At 37.9% G+C, this 21,368-nt stretch overlaps 1 protein-coding gene and 1 long non-coding RNA gene across 18 annotated transcripts in view; both read left to right on the forward strand.

Moving 5' to 3' along the window:
• Positions 1–21,368, forward strand: part of VAV3 (vav guanine nucleotide exchange factor 3) — a 521,969-nt gene that overhangs the window by 269,251 nt on the left and 231,350 nt on the right. The window lies entirely within an intron of this gene.
• Positions 35–20,415, forward strand: LOC309656533. The gene is made up of 2 exons (XR_014261425.1): positions 35–19,001; positions 19,661–20,415. It is a non-coding gene; the product is annotated as an uncharacterized lncRNA (long non-coding RNA).

The raw sequence follows: 21,368 nt of genomic DNA on the forward strand, positions 1-21,368 counted from the left end.
GATTAAACATCTATAATCATTTTTTCAGTTAAGTGATTATGAAAGTATATGGGAATTGCTGTAGAAAGTCAGACAGATTGTTGGCCTCTGTTCCTCGCAGTTTGGTATATAATGTGTGACCAGGAGGCGACCGTCTACTGTGTAAATCATTTACCTAGGACAAGGTCATGTGATGAGTAACCATCAGTAGCACAGTCTTTCTGCAGTCAGCAGTTGAGCTGGTTATTTGCTTACTGAACAGCCTCAGGGTGCCTGGTTAATGCTAACATATCCAACACCCTTTCCCTGCTCCCTCCCAAACCTGGAAAAAACCAACCAGCACTTAAAAAATCAGCATGTTCTGAGGGGGTGGAGGGAGGTCATAAACCAGACAACTTTGGTACCCTCCCCATTTGGGAAAATACTTTTCTTTATCCTATATCTATATTATTTTATAATACAAGAATGAGTTTAAGGACTTTGTGAACAAGTGTCCTCTCCAGAGACCAATTCTTTGTCTGCAGAGAGCATTCAGTTGTTTCCCGTTTAATATCATGAGGTTGACCCTGTCATTATTTTCATATAATTATTTTTCGTCCATTAAGCAATGCCTTCCATAGTTTAATTACCAAAGATGTGTTGTGTATATGGTCATATTATTGTGAGTAAAAGATGTTCATGGCTAAAGGATTCCAAATATATGAACTTAATAATAAATCAAGTAGAACATGAAATATAGAGTAGTCTTCCTGGAAAATAATCTGGATTATGTGTTTTGTTTTCTCATCGTAAACAGTGTTCACCTAGTTGTAAAGTTTAGCTTTCAAAGCATTATGGCTTTTCACTGAAACCACACCCCTGGTAGCCATGCCAGTTTATGAGCTGTTTGAAAAGATTTATGGGAGCTTGCCTTTGGCTAGAAATTGCCTCACTTGTGTCCTGAGATCAGTTTAAATCTTTTAAGTACAGAACAAAATTAAGGCCATTAAAAAAATTAGGGGTTCTGGTTTACTTTTTTTATTGGTTCTAACTTTCCCAAGATGATACCCTTTGCAGAAAACTCTACAATAATATTTAAAAGTGACTTCTTCTGTTCTATTTATATCAGGAGTGTATGACTGTGAACATAATATTTTTTCTTTATTTTGTATGAGTTATAGTATTTCTGTTTCTGAAAATTACCTAAACTTTATAAATATTATTTTAAAATATTTTCTCTTTCTCCTATGGGCATTTTCATTTAATCTATTTTCCCCCAAGAAAATGCATTTCTATATATACAGTGTGTCAGTAGGAACACATTTGACTTTTAACTATGTACATTATAGCCAGAATTTTTAGGAGCCTTTAGATTATTTAAAGGGAGGTATAATTAATTCACAGATTATAAATATGGCAAAGTGGACCAATAATAAAATAGTTTATCTTCCTTTATCCTAAACGTGATGGCTTTCTATAGGTATAACTCTTCTGGTATTTATATTTGTCCAAACTTTTTAGAACTTCATGAAGAATAAAGTTACAAATACAGAAGAAGTAGTGCCATATGTTATGTTTGGGGAAAAAATATATATATACATTATATATAATATACATAGCTGTATATATATGCACATAGCTTTCCATTAGGTATAGTAAATACATATGTGTTTTCTCATTTTTCCGCACTTTTGAAAAGGAAGCAAATAGTTGATGATCTTGCCTGTTGTAGATCCTAATGTAATAATTATTTCTCCCTGTAGAGTGTCTTTTGATGTTAGGCTTGAATTATGTGTTTAGAGTTGTTCGTCTTTTTTATCTTTGCTTCTTTCTGTTTATTTCTGTTTATTACTTTCTGTTGGCAAGTTGCAAAGCTTTTTTGCTCAAAGTTAACCCTAGCTTGATGACTTTCTTACTCTGAGTTGATCCTGATGTAACTATTGTTAAGATTTTCACAGTTGTGTGGGAGAAGTTTCACTCCAGGATATTTAAACAAGGGATCAATAAAACTGAGACCTCCTAAGCATGGACGGACTGCTTCCAAGGAGCATTATTTGCTATCAGTGTTTCTACTATGAAAGGTCCTTTAACCTTTTCTCTTTTAGCTATTTTAGTTGTCTTTTCCAAGTGTTAACACACTGACTACTTTCCAGGGCCTCACTTAGAGTGGCCTGTAGAAAAAAAGTGATTAAAGAATTTGGGAGGTCAGATGTAACCACTTCACCAGGTCCAAATTTCAGAGCCATGTCCAAAGTAAATTACATATCTTCTCCATAGAACTTTTGTTCTGGAGAGGAACTTAATGCATAGTTCTTTGGGTAGTATTGTTACTGAACCAAACTTAGGTCCACTCATCCTCGGGCAGTAAAGCCAATCTACTGACACCAGGTTGTGATGAAGGAAAGTACAGCATTTATTGTGGGGCGCCAAGGGAGGAGAATGGGCAGCTCATGCTCAAAAGACTTTCAGGGAAGGGGTATTAAAGGCAGCGTGAGGGAGGGAACTACAAGGTGTGTGATCAGCTCCTGCACAATTCTTGGATTGGTTGGCATCAGGGTGAAATTTCAAGCATCATCAGCCTTCTGGTTTCAACCAGTCTAAGGTGTACATTTTTGCGATCAGCAGTTTTCATCTGGAGGGGGTCTGCTCCCTGTAAAAACAACTTAGGAATGTGTGTCAGGACTTTTTCTATATCTTTCATGGAACTGTGAGCTCCGTGATTCTGCCATGTGGTGTATTTATAGTCTAAATTGTTACCAGTTCCCGAGCCCAACAGCTATTCTTTGTTTCTCCATCATCTTCACATTTCCCAATCATTAACTCTTGAGCCAGCCTTTTGAGACTCAAGGGAGGCCTGGGAAACTAAAGCAAAAGCCTTTTACTTCAAAGGACAAGGACACAGGGGCTTGCATATGGTTTCAGTTGGTGCTTAATAAATATTTGTTAAATGAATTAATGAATGGCTATATTCTTCTTCTGCATGCACTGGCTCTCTTGCTTTTTAAATTCCTCCTGCTGATAAAGTGGACCAGTATACACAAGGAATATGGAATAGTCCAATGGTGGGAAGCATGGCTCTGAGCCACATTGCCTAGGCTGGGGACCCAACTTAGCTGTTTACTTGCTGTTGACCTCTGGCAATTTGCTTCCTCTCTGTAGCTTCCTCACTTGTAAAAGGAGATTAATTAATAATAGTAGCTACCTTACAAAGTTGTTTTGAGCATTACATGAGTTAATACATGAAAACTACTTATAACAGTGCCAAGTATGTAGTAAATGCTAAGAGGTGGCAATTATTATAATAATTACTTTGTGGTAGAGCATGTTAAATATTGGACGTTTTGTCATGTGTAGGAGAATCAAAAGTATTTGCCAATTATTTCTTTGCAAAGAAACTCAGAATTTTATGTTGAATTCTAGGTGAAACTAGAAGTTACATTATCACAGTCGTTTTCAGATCTGCTGTTGTTCCCTACTTACCTGATGGCTTCCATGATATTTTGCTTATCTTCAAGAAGAGACACAATCAACAGTGGTGGTTGAGAGTTTTTTGGTGAAGTTAGTAGTGTTTGTGATTGCAATAAAGAAACAAAGAAAGAAAAACTCCCAAGGTTAAAAGCAAATATTGTGGGGTTCCATTCAAACCACGAAAGATGTGAGGTTTACCTTGTGTCTTATTTGCATATTTAAAACTTTTACTTTTATTAATAATTGTAGTTAATCTTTATAGATAATATTTACAAATGGCTTTGCAGTTTAGTTGACTTTTTCTTGTCTTCTATTATGTGCTAAGAAATTTATCAATTTATGATCTTGACTGCTTTTATAAATATAGTACTAGTAATGTGATAGATGCAAATTCTGGTAGCTCTTTTGGATTTTTTAAATATAGCAGGGTATTTTCATCAGTTTGTACTTTTCTTCCTGAGACAGATGTTGGTTTCAGGAAAATAACGCTTGTAAGAGACAGATCAATTATTTCAGGAACACGGAGGTGCTCGGCCTTTTTCAAGAACATGAAATCATAAATCTCAAGAAAATCTGAGCACTGGTGTAATATTTTTCACCTAAAGTGGCACCCAAGGTCAAAGTTACCAATTAAATTTTAATACTGAGCTTTAAAAGTTTTCTTCTGAGTAGAGAAGATACAAGATTTATTTTAGTTTGCATGTGGCAAATCTATATACCAGCATATGTGTTCTTTTAATCAACCCTGTGTTTTTAGACTATTGCAAAATTATCTCATATTTGTGGAACTCATAGCCTCTCGTATTTAAGTCCACAGTCACTAGCTTTTAAAAAATCCAGGCCGTTGTTCTGTGTTGCACTACCTAAAGATTAGATGGAGTAGATAGGAAATATTTAGGTACCTCATTTTCTTTCTGATCTTAAGTTACTCATGTGATTTGTGATAACCTTGAATAGTAAGTGAACAGAGTTCTTTCTGAGAGCTCTTGCGTCGCATGTGTTCATTTTTAAACTCTTGATTACGAAGAGAAAAATGTGGCTTAGAAACAGTGTTTTTTCTTGTTCACTGAGGAGATGTCTTACTGTTTCTTAGAAGAGACATCTTCAAAGATGGTCACTTTCTCTTTCAGGTGGATAGGATTGGTAGATAATGCCATTCTTATCTGCTCCTGTATGAAGAAAGGAATTCAAGGCATCTTTTTTTCATTACCAACTTCGTATCTTATACAACAATAAGCACCAGCAATGTCATTAATTATAAAACATGTCCCCCCTCCACAATTTATATTCTGCCTAAGGAAGGAGTAGATACAGGCACAAGGTCTTGATTGCATAAATGCATGTAGATGAGTGTGCATATAAAATATTTTAATATTCTATTTTATACTCTGATCCATTATGGTATGGCATAGTGTCATAAAAATAATTAGGGAATAGTCTGGTAAACATATAAAAAGAGCTAATTATGTAATAAGTGCAAAAAAGCAAAAGGAATTGGAAAAGAGAGAAGCAAATGTAGGCTAAGATTGCTTTTAAGCTGAGTTGTCTATATATGTTTTCATTTATATAAATAAAATTTTTGTTATGCTGGTTTTTTGCATTGAATTACAACTTAATACAGTTTTCCTTAATGTTTTAATTTCAAATTATTGGTAAACTCATTCCAAATGTAAATAGAATTGTTGATTTCTTTTAGATTTGCTTTTAAACATAATGCCAATTTGCTCAATAGAGAACTTTTATCTTTTTAATTCTCAAATAGAAAACATTGATGCGAAAAATAGCAACCCAGGATTTTTAAAATTATTTATCTAAAACTACATTTTTCTTTTTTCCTTTTTTTTTTTGAGGGAGATAAATGTATATTCGTGAAGTTTTAGTAAGTGAGCTTTTGTCTATAGTAAATAAGTAATAAAGTATCTGTAGATTACAATATTTCCATATTAATCAGTCAAACCTACTTCTGTCTTATCTGTCACCTCTAAAACGAATTTCTCATCAAACATAAATCCTAATCTAAATATTAGGAGCATAATTGTAAAACTGTAAAAATACATTTCACATTGAAAGAATGAACTTGAAAAAACTGGGACAATAGAACTTAGTGATTAAGATTCATTGCAGAGAAATGAGAAATCCAAGCTGTGCATGAGTGCTGGGGAGCCTGCTCCGGTTTTTAAAATAGATGATTTTCTCAAGCTTCTATTAAACTATGGACAAAAAGACTGGTTTTGCACTAAGGCATTTGATCCCCTTGTAGTTATTTTCAGGACTGCCTTCCTAATTCCCTTTACCATGATGATATTTTTCTGAAACGTACATCACACACCCTTCCTCACATCTTTTTTTCGTTTGGGGAGGATTTATTTTTCCCTTTGAAGGCTCATTCCGAGCTCACAAAGGGTCACTATTACTGTCATCTAGCAGGTTTGCCCATGCCTTGCCAAGCCCAGTCTTTTACACAGCTCTGTTACCTCCCGCGTAGGAAAAAGAGGGCAAGGTGAACATTTGAAGACGTACATGGGGTGGGGTGGGGTGGGGGTGCCTTTAGATGGGAAGCATGGCATCAGTAATGTGATTATTGAAATTAAAAAACATTTGGAGTACTATATACCGAACCCACTTCTGGATCGTTTATGCACTTTTAACTTATAATTTCTATTACTGTAGTAATTATGTCTTAGAAAAAAATGTATGCATTTATTACATATTTAGAAAAATATTCTGAAAAGGAAGTCTTGAACCTGGTGAGCTGCTTTTAACATTTATCATGGAAAAATCATTCCTCACTTGGAAGGTCAGGTATGGCCTGGACTTCCTTTGTTATATCTGCGGCCCTGGTAGTCAAATACTATCCCGTTTCAGAAGCAAAAGAACATGCCATATAATGCCAAGGAGGCAGAGAAACTTCACAAATTTCTTATGAGCCAACAACTTATGAGAATCAGGTAATCTTGTTCCAGAACTTTAGTCTGAAGTGAGGTAAATGAGAGGAACCAGTTGAGGCAAAAGTATTGGCTTCAAATAACAATATTTGATACCAGTAATATCGCCCTGATACCAGGAAAGAGGACAGACACTGATAAAGTAATCCTTAGTATCATAACTTTATAATCTTATAGTCGTTCTATACACAAATAGTGAGAATGGTTATCAAATTAATTAGAACATTGGAATGGAGTTTGTGGAATTTCTATCAAAATGACTCATACTGGCAATTATTTACCTTTTTGTGTATTCAACTCAAGTTGATTTTTAAATTTTTAATTTGAATGAAAAGAAAAGCTTGTTCGGTTTTTTTAAATTGTTCTTTACAGATAACTTTTGAGACTCACTTTTTTCTGCAGAGATATTAGAAATATATGGAAGTTTCCCTGTCTTTGAGGACCTTGGAATTTTGTTGGAGAGATAAGACATACAAACATAAACATGTCCAACAGTAATAGCGTGTGGTGTATGAGGAACCACCAAAGTGTGTGTGGTCACTTATGAATGGTGTTGTTGACTAGGTAGGCAGGATGAAGGAGACTCATTGTGGACTAAAGAAGGGCACAGGACAGGGAGACGAGGTGTCTAACAAGTACATCAATAAAAGTGCATTTATATACAACTACAGATATTTAAATAAAGTTATCAGTCCCTTACTAGGTTTGATATTCTGACCTCAGTTCTGTATCATCCAGTGTGCTCTTGTTTGTCAAGTGGCATAAAACCATTTCAAAACTACAGACTTAAGATGGTTTGACTTAAGATTTTTCGACTTTAATGATGGTGTGAAAGCGTTATGCATTCGGTAGAAACCGTGCTTCCGATGTTGAATTTTGATCTTCCCCAGCTAGCGATATGTGGCATGACGCTCTCAGAGATGCTGGGCAGAAGCAGCGAGCTGCAGCTCCCAGTCAGCCACAGTCGCTGGGTAAACAACCAAGATACTTAGCGCCATTCTGTTTTTCACTTTCAGTATAGTATTTAAGAAATTACATGAGATATTCAACACTTTATTGTAAAAAAGCTTTGTGTTCAATGATTTTGCCCAGCTGTAGGCTAATGTAAGTATTCTGAGTACGTTTAAGGTAGGCTAGGCTAAGCTCTGATGTTTGGTAGGTTAGGTGTATTTAATGCACTTTCAACTTACAATATTTTTGACTTACAATGGGTTTATTGGGATGTGACCCATCGTAAGAGGAAGATCTATAGTTAAGGGAAAAAAAAAGAGTGGAGGATTTACTGACTTAGGTAACTAAAGTGGAGCATGTTTGGCTTCAGGCAGAGTTAGATCCAGGGGCTCAAATGATATCAGGTTCCATTTCTCCTTGTGTCTCAGTTTTCCTTTCTTTTCTGTTGATTTTCTGTCAACAGGCACCTCAGGCGGGTTATCTCACTTGGAAGCAAAGTTGGCCACTAGCAACTCTCAGTTCCCCACAGCTAGTAATCTCAGAGAAAACTGGACACCTTTGCCGCAGTAAATCTAACAAAAATCCCAAGGTGTCTTTAACTGGCCTGGCCCAGATCTCTGCTCATCTCTGAGGCCATCACTGCAGCCTGAGCAGTGATGGTACCTGTGTGATGAGCCACCTGGCTTCTGTGCCCACCTCTAGCATGCAGAGAGGGCCTGACCCAGCCTGTTCACAGGAAATTTGTTTTCTGTAAGAAAGAACAGCTTTGCTTACAAAAGAATGGGGGAAGGAAAGAAGAGCAGCTTGGTTTGAGCAGATTATAATGTACATCTGTTATAGTGTATGCGTTTTAGACATTGTCCTCCTTGGGCGTACTGTGGCTGGGTTTTCCACCTCTTCTACCTTGGCCTTTTTCCATTTGTAGGCTCTTCTATTTGATTGTTTTCTAGTATCAGACAAGGTAAATCCTGAGGAATGTACACAAAATGGGAACTGGAGAGTCTTGACAAAAAGCTCATCCCTACTCACAGCTTTAGTTTGCAGGGATACCAAAAAGCAAGTGTTCTTGAATCACAGTATCTTCTTATAACCCTGTCTTTATACCTAAAATACCAATGTGATATTCTCCTTTAGATAGAGGTACTCTGTTGCTATAAGGAGATAATCCTTTGTTCCACTATTACCTACGTACACGTTAGTGTAGATTGGTCCATCAAATTAGAGAACTGGGGAAACAAGACCTAAGACGGCATGTTTTGTGGAGGCAGGTGGGAAGAAACGTTCCCTCCCTACTGGAAGGGTCAGAATGAGAGTGCCGGAGAGCCAGAGACTGCAGCCCTTGAGGCATTAAGTTTAGACCGTAACCTGCCTCTGTGGCAATAAAGGAATCATGGGAAGGAAGGAGAAGGAAGAATTTTTTCTAGTTTTGTCTGTACAGTCGCCCCTTGGTATCCACGGGGTATTGGTTCCAGAACCCCCCACAGATAGCACAATCTGCGGGTGCTCAAGTCTCTTACACAGAATTGCATAGTACAGTCGGCCCTCCCTACCTGTGGGTTCTGCATCTGCAGATAGGGAGGGCCAACTGTATTAGGCACTTTCACTTACATGAACACTTGTTGATCATCAGAGGCAGCCCTGTACAGCCGTTTAGACTGAGCACTGTGCAATGGCATAGATCTGGGTTTGTGTCCTGCCCCTCCACTTAACTAGTTGTATACTCTTGGACCTGTAAACCTGTTTTATCATCTCTAAAATGGGGGGTAATAGTAGCAGATACCTCCTGCTGTCATTGTGAAGATTAAGTGAGATAATAGGTAAAGCATTTATCAGCAAGGTTTGGCACATAGTAAGTGCTCTGTAAGTGATGGTGGTGGTGGTGATTACTAATACTTAAACACTCCTATGTTAATTTTCTATTGCTGTATAACAAATTACCATACATTTAGCAGCTTAAAACAGCATGTTTTTTATTTCACAGTTTCTGTGGGTCAGAAGTCTGGGCGAGGTTTAGCTGGGTCCTCTGCTTCAGGGTTTCTCATAAGACCTCACTCAAGATGTTAGCTAGGGCCATGTCTCATCTGAAGGCTCAGGTCATTCCCAGCTTGGCAGGATTTGGGTCCTTTTGGTCTCTTAAACTGAGGTGTTCAATCCCTAGCTTGCTGTTGGCCAGAGGCTGTCCTCACATGGGCCTCCCCAACATGGCTGCTTGCTTCATCAAAGTGTACAAGCCAAGAAGGTGATGGAGTCTCCTAGAAGGATGGAAAATTAAGTCTTATATGACAAAATCATGGAAATGACATCCCATCACCTTTCTATTGGCCAGAGGCAAGTCACAGGTCTTGCCCACATTCAGGGGAGGGGATTAAACAAGCATGTGAATAGCAGGAGGCAGGGATTATTGGGGTTCATCTTAGAGTCTGTCTGCTACAAACTCTAAGAGGGAGATATTGTTAGTTTTCAGTGGAGGGAACCAAAGCTCTGAGAGGTGAGTAATTTACCCAAGGTCACACAGCACCTGGCAAGTACCAGGACTTAATTGCAGTGTTTGGCTCCAGAGACCTCATTCTTCTAGAGATCTTCTGTGTACCCTACTTAGGCCAACCTTTGGACAGAGGAAAGCTTATTTCCTAAAGTTTAGCTATGTAGAACAGTGCAAATTAGCAGTGTGATCTGGTATGTTGTGCAGAGTTCATTAGTGGCTGCTGTTACAATGCAGATTTATGGGTGATTTTATTTTATGCATTGTTAATTTTGAAAATGTTAATCTGAAATTGCTACAGTATTTCAATTAATTTGGACGATTAAAACTTAGCACCAGAAGAATTCCTTGCAAAAGATAAGGCAGCTAATTAGGGGTTCTGAAACAAACAACTGTAGACACTGGCACTGAAACATGCTGGGTGGATAACACCCATCAGAACTCACTCTGCTTAACAGTTTTGAAATGGAAAGAATGATTTCTGGCAGTCTGAATATTAAACTTGAACGCAATTGATTTTTTTAAGAAAGCCATTTTAAGGAGTTAACTAACTTAATGTGTAATTTTTTAATAACATGCAGTTCTGGAAAACTGTGTTCACATTATTTGGGAATGTTGTCTTTTGTATAACTGTAGTGACCAATACCATAGGTATTTCTTATCAACCTATTTTTCATGTCACGATATTTCATATTTTATATATATATATATTGTTTTGATGTTTTTTAAGTTTAAAGGTGAGGTAGCACATGCTTTTTTGTTGTTGTTTAATGATATTTGAACTTCTTAGATAAATTAGTTTTAACCCTTGTACACTGTTGGTGGGAATGTAAATTGGTGCAGCCACTATGGCAAACAGTATGGAGGGACATTAAAAAATTAAAAATAGAGCTACCGTATGATCCAGCAATCCCACTTCTGGGCATTATCTGGAAAAAACAAAAAAAACTAATTTGAAAAGTTACATGCACCCCAGTGTTCGCAGCAGCACTATTTACGATAGCCAGGATATGGAAGCAACCCAAGCGCCCGTCAGCAGATGAATGGATAAAGAAGTAGTGGTATATATACACAATTGAATATTACTCAGCCATAAAAAAGAATGAAATTCTGCCATTTGCAGCAACATGGATGGACCTAGAGAATATTATGCTTAGTGAAATAAGTCAGACAAAGACAATACTGTATGATATCACTGATATGTGGAATCTAAAAAAATACATAAATGAATGTATATGCAAAACAGAATAGACTCACAGAAATAGAAAACAAACTAGTGGTTACCTAAGGGGAGAGGGAAGGGGAGACGGGCAAATTAGGGGTATGGGATTTAGAAATACAAACTACTATGTGTAAACTAGATAAGCAACAAGGATATACTATATAGCATAAGGAGTTATAGCCATTATCTTATAATAACTTTTATTGGAGTATAATCTGTAAAATTACTGAATCACAGTGCTGTATACCTGAAATGAATATGATATTGTAAATGAACTATTCTTCAATTGAAAAATAGAGTTTTACACCGTGAAAAGTTTATTCTTAAAAAATTCAGAAAATGTTAAGGAGGTATAGAAAAGTTTCCTGGACAAATTGCCTGTAATCCCTCACTCAGATAATCATCCTTTACACTTTTGTTTTGTTATACACTTTTTTCTAATACTGATTTTCTTTGTGTGTAGCCATGTGTTTATAAAATGTCTCTATTTTCAATTTAATGTCCTGCTTTTATCACTTGACTTTGTTTCATGAGAATATTTGTTTATTCATTTGTTCGTTCAACCATTTGACAAGTATGCAGGCTTGGTGTGAAGTTTACAAAGCTGAACAAGACGTATTCAATATTTTCCCTCACACAACACACAGTGTCATGGAGCAAAGGTAATAGTGTAAGATTTGAGATCAGGGAAATGCAGGGCCTATGCTTAAAAGGGGCAAATACTTTAGGTATGTGGACATCAGGAAATGGTGTCGAAACTGAAGCCCATATTATGAGTAGGGGATCGACAGAACATGAATGGAGACAAGAGGGTTGCTCCAGAAAAGGTCGTATTTATCAAAAAATTTTTTCTAGCTTATTGTTTGTTTCTATATAAAGTTTTAAATTCGCATGTGGTCATAGTTATTGGTATTTTATTTATGGGTTTTTTTTTGTTTTTGTTACTTTTATGCTTAGAAAAGTCTCTGATTCTGAATTTTGTTAAATATTTACTTCTAGTCTTATTATTTAACTTATGTAACATTTTACCCATGCCATTTAGCTTATTTTTATTTAAGTAATAGATGAAAATTCTGTGAGCAGTTTCAAGATGTACATCAAAATATTTTTAAGGATTTATAGTACAACATTTTATAAAATTTAACTGTACCTTTTTTATATGTTGCCAAACAATGATATTACATTGTTTACTTTTTATTTGGTGCTTTATTTTACATATATTTTGCTTAGATCATAAGTTATCTTGTGCAAAATATGTTATGATATATGCTCTGTACACATAGTAAGGGAATAATATTTTAAACAAATACAGGTACTTAATATTGAGATAATCATGCTTTTTTGTTGGTAAACTATTACAGACTAAGATGACCTCTCCTAAGCTTTCTTTGGAAGTAGGAGGAAAAATATTTTGTGGCTATTCATTTGAGTTCAGAGTATCTCCCACCTCCCGTTGATCTCTTTTCCCCTTGTAAATATACATCCTCCTTAATCTTACAATCTTTTCTCAACTTAATTTACACAGCAGCTCCTGGGCCTAAGCCTAAACCTATTATTTTAAAAGATCTTTAGTTTTAATAATTTTTCATCAAAGTAAGAAAATTTCACTTCTATTTTATTTGAAAAATGCCATAGATATATCCTCATTTCCAAAACAATGTAGAAATTCTATGTTTTAGAGCTCTTATTTAGGAAGTTTTACATGTTGCCATGGAAACATTAGGTGCTTAATAAATAGTCTTTCTTGGGGGACCCAGTTGTAAGCAGTTAGAATAACGACTTTGATTTCCTACCTGGTGTGTTGCTACTAATGATATGTTCAGGAAGCATGCCTCTGGATGTCCATATACCAGCAGTTTTGCTCGTAGCTTCTTACTGTTTCAAATGGCCCAAAGGAATCATGTGATACCTTTAATTCAGGACAGAACTTTCCTTCTTGGGACTAAGAATTCTTCCTTCACTTGGTATAGAGTACATCGTAAGGATTAGATAGATGAAAAATGAAAATATTCATGTGTTTCTCCAACTCACCTACTATCGTATTGCTAGTATTGCAACTGTTAACTCCCAGAAGAAGAAACTTGCCATTTAAAAACTGTATTGCCATGCTTTCGGGATCCTATATTTTAAAAGTTATGTATCTCCCATTTAAATTGAAACAGTATTCAAGAACAGAATCTGGCCAATGGTTTTGAAAAAACAAAATGGCAACACCTTCTTGGAATCTCAGACTGTTCAAGAATGTTTTTTTCTAGCAAAACAGGAAGAAATTGGAAAAAAGCATATGGACTCAGGTTGAGCATGTGATGTATTTTCAACTTGAATCGGTACTTTACTCATATTTGTAGTGTGACTTAAAATTAATTTTGGTGAAGCATTTAGATTTGAGAGAGAAAAAAAATCCCTGTCTGGGACTAAATCAACATTTGTGGCATCTCATTAATCACTGCCTTATGTAACCAGTTTTCCCACCTAAAGAGAAGCTACTGCGATGAGAAAAGTTTATAATATTAATGCCAAGTGCAGATCTTGCCTCTCCAAAACGGAGTTCATTAATCATCATCGAAGCACAAGAACAAACATACTTCATGTCTCTTGCCAATTTTTTCAGTAACATTTCTAAAAGGCAAAAAAACCCTCTATTTTCCTATTTTTTATCTTCATTTGAAAAGGTTTTAATTTGGCTGTTATTTAATTTGTGATAATGTTATGTAAATTTAACACGCTCTGAGGATGCTCGTGCATAGCATATAGCAGTAGAGTATATTGATTGGCTTTAGGCTTCTGAATCAGAGACGTCTGGATAAAGATTCCTGACTGTGTTACTTCCTGCCTGTGTGGTCACAACATGCAGAGCACTTCAGTCACAGTGCTTGGCACAGGGTAACTGGCCAATGACCGGCAGTGACAGAAATTCTTACTCTCACTGGTAGGAAGCAGTATGAGCTTGAAGTTTGAAAAGATGGGCTTCATTCCAGGCTTCTGTGTAAATCTGTGGGCAAGTGAATAGCCTCAGTTTTTTCATCTGTAAAATGGGGGTAGAAATAGTTGCCTTACCTACATTGCAGGATTATCAATTAGCACAAATGAGATAATGCCCTAGTCAAGATAGAAAACTGAATCTAGTCATGACATACAAACTTGTGTAATAAAGTAAAAAATAAGTGCCAAGTGGTGAAATCTTCATTATTTGGCCATATATTTCAGTCTCTCAGTGTTAGAATTCTGTAGCTGATTAGTAGTTTTGATGGAATTTTAGGGTCAGCCATGTAGTTATTACATCCTCAATGCAATCTTTAAATTACCATTTACTGAACATTTTACTGTTCTTTCTTTGTTAGTATGGCTTTACATCTTTTTTTTCCTGTCTCCTAATTTTAAAAATTATTTACAAATAAGAAAAATTGAATAACAGGGTACTGAGCCGGTATATGAAAATGATGACAATCTTAAAGAAAGGAATAATACAAACCACATGTGAGAAGACAAATGCACTGATTCAATCAATCATAAATATAAAAAAAAGCTTATGTGCAAGAAAAAGTGGCTCCTGCCTACTTTTATTTACAGCCCATTGTCTACCAAGTGTCAGGGGGTAGGAATGGATGGATGGTGAAGTTTTCAGGTACTTCAGAAAACTAGTTGATTTCTTACTTGTCCCTTTCAGAAGACTTGCCCTTTCTTGTTCGTTTCTATGGCCCCTGCTATTAGAAGCATTGTTAAAAGCCAAAGGAAGGACAAGGCATTCTAAGGTTATGGTTGAAGATGCAGCCATGAGGCCGTGGAAAAATCCCAGGAGACAGGCAAGGGTAGTGTCCAGCGCAGGCGTAGCTCTTTTTGTCCCCATAAAACAGTAAAGGATCAAGAAGTAATCATATGGACACGTAGAAAGGCTTAGTTCATTTTTTAAGTCGAAATAGTTTGGAAAGAAGAGGTTGAGCAGAGTAGAATAGCAGGAGGTTTTCCTAAGGTGAAGTAGAATTAAAGTGCAGGCAAGAATTTTTCTGTCTTCAGTTTTAAAGAACACCAGCCTCACTCGTCTCTTTTTTCCCTGTGTTCTTCTTGACCTTCTTATCAGCTCTTGACTTTCTCACTGGGAGATTTTCTCTGCATAGTTGGCACTGACTTCCACAGAAATCCTGAGCGCCACACCCTTATTACAAAAGAGTTGAAGAGAATTCAGATAAACAGGTTGCAATAAGTAGCTTGGGAACTAACTGTTACAGGATGCTTCCAGAATAAGGCACTGCCAACTAAAAGCTGAAAATTCCATTTCCTGTGTAGCATGCCCAATTGTAGGCTTCACATAAAAATATAAACTAAAGTTAATATTAAACCTTAGAAATTCCTACGGAACCACCTACATTCCTTTGAGAGTAAATTTTTTCTAGAATTGTCACTTTCCTCTTTTCCAATCTGCACAAACGTAGATCCCAGGGACCTTGCTTCCAATTTTTCCTCCTCTTAATACAATGAGGGAGAAGTTGCTGACGTGCTACACATTTCACTGTACACCACAACTTTAATTCTTAACATATATGATGTATACATTCACCATGGGGTGAATGTTAGTGATAATTATTCGTGTACAGGAATTTCTATATACTTTATTTTTAATTCTCACAAGAAGACCTCTGAGGTAGATTTTATGCCCATTTTACAGATGAGGAAGCTGTCCTGAGAGTTTAAGGCATGTGTTCGAGTTCTCATAAATAGTAAAGACTGAAGCTGAGCTTTCAATCACAGTTTTATAAAAATTTTACGTATGTGTTTCCATAACCAGTAAAAACATTAAATGTTTTTAACTAAATATTAGGATTCTTGTTGTGGAAAGCGGGGGGGCGGGGGGGCGTGCACATTCACTAAATCAGTGCACTTTTCAAGGAGATTTATGTTGTATCCAGGATGGCCTCAGCTATGGATCACACCCAATGCTCAGAGGAGGGAGGAAGTGGGCTGAGGAAGGCTACAGGGAGACACTTCTGGTCACAGTGAAGGATATGCACTCTGAATTGCTAATCTTCAGAGGAAGGAGGAGTATGACCTTGATGTCAGGGCTTCCGGGCAGGGGGAGTTTTGCTATCGCATGGATGAATGTTTGGGTCCTAGATGAAAGAGGACCACCAGTTGGGCAGGGATGGGCAAGGCAAGTAGGAACACAGATGGCCCCTCGAGTCCCTGCCAACCTAGGGTCACTACATTTCCAGCCAGGAAAGGAAGCTCATTCCCTACAGCATTCTAGAGCTTTCATTAGTGTGTCTTTGCTTCGATTTTAATAGGATTAGATAATAAAATCATAGCAAAATATCAGGAAATGACCCCAAACAAATGTAATAAATGCTGCTTCTGTTTATTCTCTATACATACTGTCTTCTTCCTTAATATCTTCATTCGTTTTTGTGTAGGAAACAGGATTTGGGCATGATTTGGGTTATTTTAAATAATTTATAGAGGTTGGTTATGTTTTTCCATGCTTTATGGTTGGTCATGTCTGTGTGTGTGTAATCCTAACATAAACTGTCAACACTCAAGGGTCTCACTCTTTAATTATGGTAATATTCCTTATAATAAATCTGTTTACACTATTTTACGTATAAATTACATCTAATTTCCCGGGCAAGTACGGAGACCTTGTTGGATTATATTTCCCGCATTGTTGCTCCATCACAGGCACGCTCTTAAGTGCGTTGTGTAGGAGGCCAGACAGTATAAGCGGTTAAGAAATTAGACTTTGTCGTTGGCATTGCCTGGCTCAGGGCTTAGCTCTGACACTTAGCGGTGCACCTTTGGGAAGCCGCTCAACCTCTTTTGCCTTATTCTGTCCTCTGTCGAGTAGGAGTAATACTGGTACCCGCCTTCCATAATTGCTGCATGTGGATTAACTGAGAGGAGGGATCTGTAGAGCACTAGCCCAGTGTCCGGCTCTTTGTGTGCACTGAATAAATCATCACTCTTGTCATCACCACCGTCTTCAGGATCCGGATCTGGGCAGGTGTGGAAGGCGAGCTGAGACCTGTAGAGGTAGGGCCCAGGCTTCAGACTCCTGAGGCCGGTGGCGATGCTGTGGTCTTGTTTGTTCTGCTTTTAAGAAACCAGTCCCATTAGAGCAGAGGCAGCAGAACAAGCTGCTAGCTCCCACATGCCTGGCTTATAATGTTTTGCGGGAAATTAATAGTACATGGATTCCAAAGCTAGGCTGCCTGGATTTCAACACAGTATCCACTATTTGCCAGCTCTGTGACCTTGTTCAAGTTTCTTACCCCCTCTGTGCCCTAACTTCCTCTTCTTTAAAATGAGGATCAAAATAAGACTCACTTCATAGGATTATCATGAGGCTTACATGAGTTAATATGTATTAAGCTCTTAAGGCCTAACACATGGTAAGTCCTATGTAAGTGTTAGCTAGTATTATTTTTAAAAGTAAAAGATTTTCAGTTATCAGGAGATAATGGTAGAAGTGTGTCATATGTAGAGATAATTATAGTATTTAAAAGGCTGTAGATTCATATTTAAAGAGAGCTGACAGTGCCAGGCAGGTAGTGCAACATTTTCAGGATAAGAAGCCAGGCACAGCTTGACTGTCTTAGAGGATGTTGAGCCCGCTACTATGTCTCCAGACTGACACACACTTCAGAAGGCAGCTGGTGGAAATTTCAGTCCATAAATTTAAGAGTGCAAGAGATGACACCATTTAAAATTTTTTTTCTTAAAATCAGCTTAATCAGCTTAATTCCATGGCCTTAAACCTCTCCTTGACGTTTGAAGACTGTCTATTCCTGATCAGGAGGGTGTCTGACGCTTAGGGCCAACCTTCCTAGGTGTCCATGCAGCTCCAAAGTCTTGCTTTCTCCCTAGAGAAGCCCCAGAGCAGTAAGCAGTTCCTGGGTGCCCTGGAATCCCCACACCTCTGTCCCCTTTCCCTCTGGGGAACCTCCTCCTTCCTCTGCTGGTTTTCTCAAAGGCTGACCCTTCTTTCCTCTCCCCTCTGGGACACACCTAGCGTCATCTCTTCAGTAACTCAGGTTTTACAAAGGGCTGGGAGAATCAGTGATTTCTGAAAGCCTTTGCTCTCTACCCTGCAGTGTTCACTAAGGCAAGAAAACAAAGACCTGAGCTACCTGATTATAAGAGGGAGAAAGGGAAAATACTGGGAGAACACATACAAATTCAGATCTCAGTAAATGATCTTGCTACAGGAGTACAAGAGACTGAGTGGCAAGTTGGGAGCCATGGTGATCTACTGTGCTGCTCTTGGAAGAGTGGCATGTGTCCAGGAAGCAAGAGTTGCACCCCCTTGCTTGGAGGGGGGGGGGGTTGACATTGCAGTCCTAGAGACCCACACACCCCTTCCCAAACTGTAGACACTGCCTTGCTTCAGGTCACTTTTTATTCTCCAAGGGCCTGTGCTTTTAAGAAATCAGACATTAACCCGTGTTGTTTTTTTTTTTCCCCTCCAGAGTAAGCACTTTCTTAGTTATTCCTGAGGGCCATTAGCCAGCTGTGTGGCTTTGGCAAGTCAGTTAACTTTTCTGGGCTTTATTTTACGCCTGAAAATTGCTGGGTTGAATTTGGTGATTTCTAATGCCTGTTCTGGTCTTAGTATCCTAAGATATTTACAGAGGAAGGTGGGGGGAGAAACACTGGCATAAAAGCCTGTCCTCTGTGGGGCACTCGGTGCTGCTTATGAATACAGAGACCTCAACAGCTTCGTCCAAAGACACTCCTCCCTCTTCTGCTTTGATGTTGCAATGTGCTGTCTTCTCCTCTCAGTTACCACCACCTCCCTTGAACAGTGCATTCGGAGATAATATCCATTGCCTTTTGTTTCCTTATTTATGCATCGCTAGTGTGGGTACAAAGCAGTAACAACGAAAGCTTCTGTGCCTTCTGGCTCTGTGACTTTTCGGAAGGGAGGAACACGGCAGGTGCACAGCAGGACCGGATGTAGAAGGACCACACCCTCCTTCTGGATCAGGTCAGAACACGGGGGTCCCAGAGGTGACCTGAAAGACACGGGCTCTGCCCTCAGCAGGGACGGCCATGTGCAAGCAGGGGATGGAAGACTGGTTTGGCTCCCACCGTGGATCCTGCGGTCTGACTGGAGAAGGGCAGATTTGTAGAAAGTCTCTTTGTGAGTTATGGTTATCGGGGTGTGTGCCTTATCTCCCCTGCTAAGGTGATAGCTCCTTTCAGGGCAAGCACCTGGTCTTTATCTTTCCAGTTCCCAGAGAGTCTTAGTGCAGGACCCCTTGCACAGAAGTGTTTAGCTGTGATGAACCAAGGAGGCTGGTGCTGTGGGAATGGTCCACCCAGTGGCAGGAGGAATAGTTTATCACTGACATCACTTAGAATTACTGGCCCATGGTGATTAAAAAAAAAAAAATCAAACTGACTTTTACTCAGTTTTATTATTGTTTTAAAATTCTCCTTAGACAATGCCCCCCCACCCCGCTTATTATGTGGCCCGGTGTGGACCATCCCAACCCCCTCTACTTTCCTGCAACCTTTCCCATACACACCCCGCACAGGTATACAGTAAATAATTATTCAATGTACTGACTATTGTAATAGTCTCTTAGTTTCTCCTCTTGCTTCTAATCCTAACTTCCCTTATTCCCTCCTCCATACTATCAGAAAAATGATTAACCTAGAGGAGAACATGCCCCCCGCCCGGCTTCAACTGTTCAGCTCATCCTCAGAACCAGTCTACAAGATATTAAGTGTATAAGACTCCCAAGATCTGCTTCCTACTGAACTCATTCCTAGTCCTCTTCGGCAAGAGCAGAGATGCATGTGGTCATTTTCTACATGCACAGATTTCTTTCTTGCCTCTGTACGTTGGCTCCCGTTCTTGCTTCTGGCCAAAATAACCTTACCTCCCTTCTCCATCTGGTTAACTCTTATTCATCATCTATTCATCTTACTCATCTATCATTTATCCATCTAAACTCAGTCCAAGAAACTCATCTTGCAGTATCTCGCAGCTGGTGTGCTATATGGGCTCCTCTCCCATGACAACCCCGCCATAGTATTTTTTAAGTTTTTGGAAATTATCTGGGTACATGTCTATTTTCTAAAATTTTCATAAGCTCCTTAATTAATAGCTAGAACTTCATCTTTTTCATACTTATACCCATAGTATCTGGAACATAGTTGATGCTCAGTAAAACTGTGTTGAACTGAATTGTGTGCTCAACTTCATGCAAGGGAACACTGATTTCTGGTATGCTGATTCTCTAACCTCTTTGGCAAACTGCTGTATGCTTCTTTTTTTAATATATACTTTGGAAATTAAGAAAATGGTTTGTTATTGAGGCCAGCAGCCCTATTTTTAGTAAATGCTTACGTTTCAGATTAGTGTATATAAACAATAAAAATATTGAATATTAGTGAGTCTGCACTAGCTTTGTTAATTTTTTTCAGACCACAAGAAGAACGAATAAAAGATTCTAAACCCATAGCAATATAGAACACAGGCATGTGTGTAAAGTGATATTTTGATAAGTTTTACAAGAATCTTCAAGTGAAATCATTTGTTTCTAATATCAACCACTAGAGCCAAATTGAAACAATAGGAGTTGCATTTAGGATCTATAATAGCTGTGATAGAATATCACTGTAACATTATTTGCTGGAATTACAGTAGGGAATTTGCTGGTACACAAAAGACAATCCAATTTTTCAGCAGAGATAAAATACTAGTAAACTCTTCATTTTGCAAATTGGCATTCTTTGGAAACTCTGACCACTTTATTGGCAATTATCTTGAATCAAGTTGTATGTAATTTTGCCTCTCACATTCTTCTAAGTTTAGTAAGTTTGGTGAAAGAGGAATTTAGACAATCGTGTTTTTTTCACTATGTTTATTTTTCAATCCCAATGTACCTAAAGTTCAAAAATCTAGAGGAAGTTTAAGCTTAACCTGTAGAGGTTACAGAAGACCCAGAGATATTTTCAAAACCCTAATGGAATATTATGTATATTTATTTTGTTAGGAGGAATTTTTTTTTCTCCTAGAAATACTTGATTTAGGCCAATGCATTTCTCAACCCTTTTCTTTTTAATTATAAAATTTCTTTATAACTCCATTTCACACAAGACTATTCAACAGTATAAAAGTTCATATGTTAAAATGCCATTTGAATAGTCACAAATGGAAAGTATATTTTAAAGTCATTGATGAACTTTGCATTAGGTAATTACCACCTCCCCAGAGGCTTCCAATGACTCCTAACTGGCTGAGCTGCAGTAACATGTCCTGATTATAAATGCATTCCCTGGTTTATACAGCAGTTACCACAGCTCTCATTAAAACAGAAATTCCTAGGCATATTTAAAATCT

Source organism: Balaenoptera physalus (assembly GCF_965194825.1).
Source record: "Balaenoptera physalus genome assembly, chromosome: 1".
Lineage (NCBI taxonomy): Eukaryota > Metazoa > Chordata > Mammalia > Artiodactyla > Balaenopteridae > Balaenoptera > Balaenoptera physalus.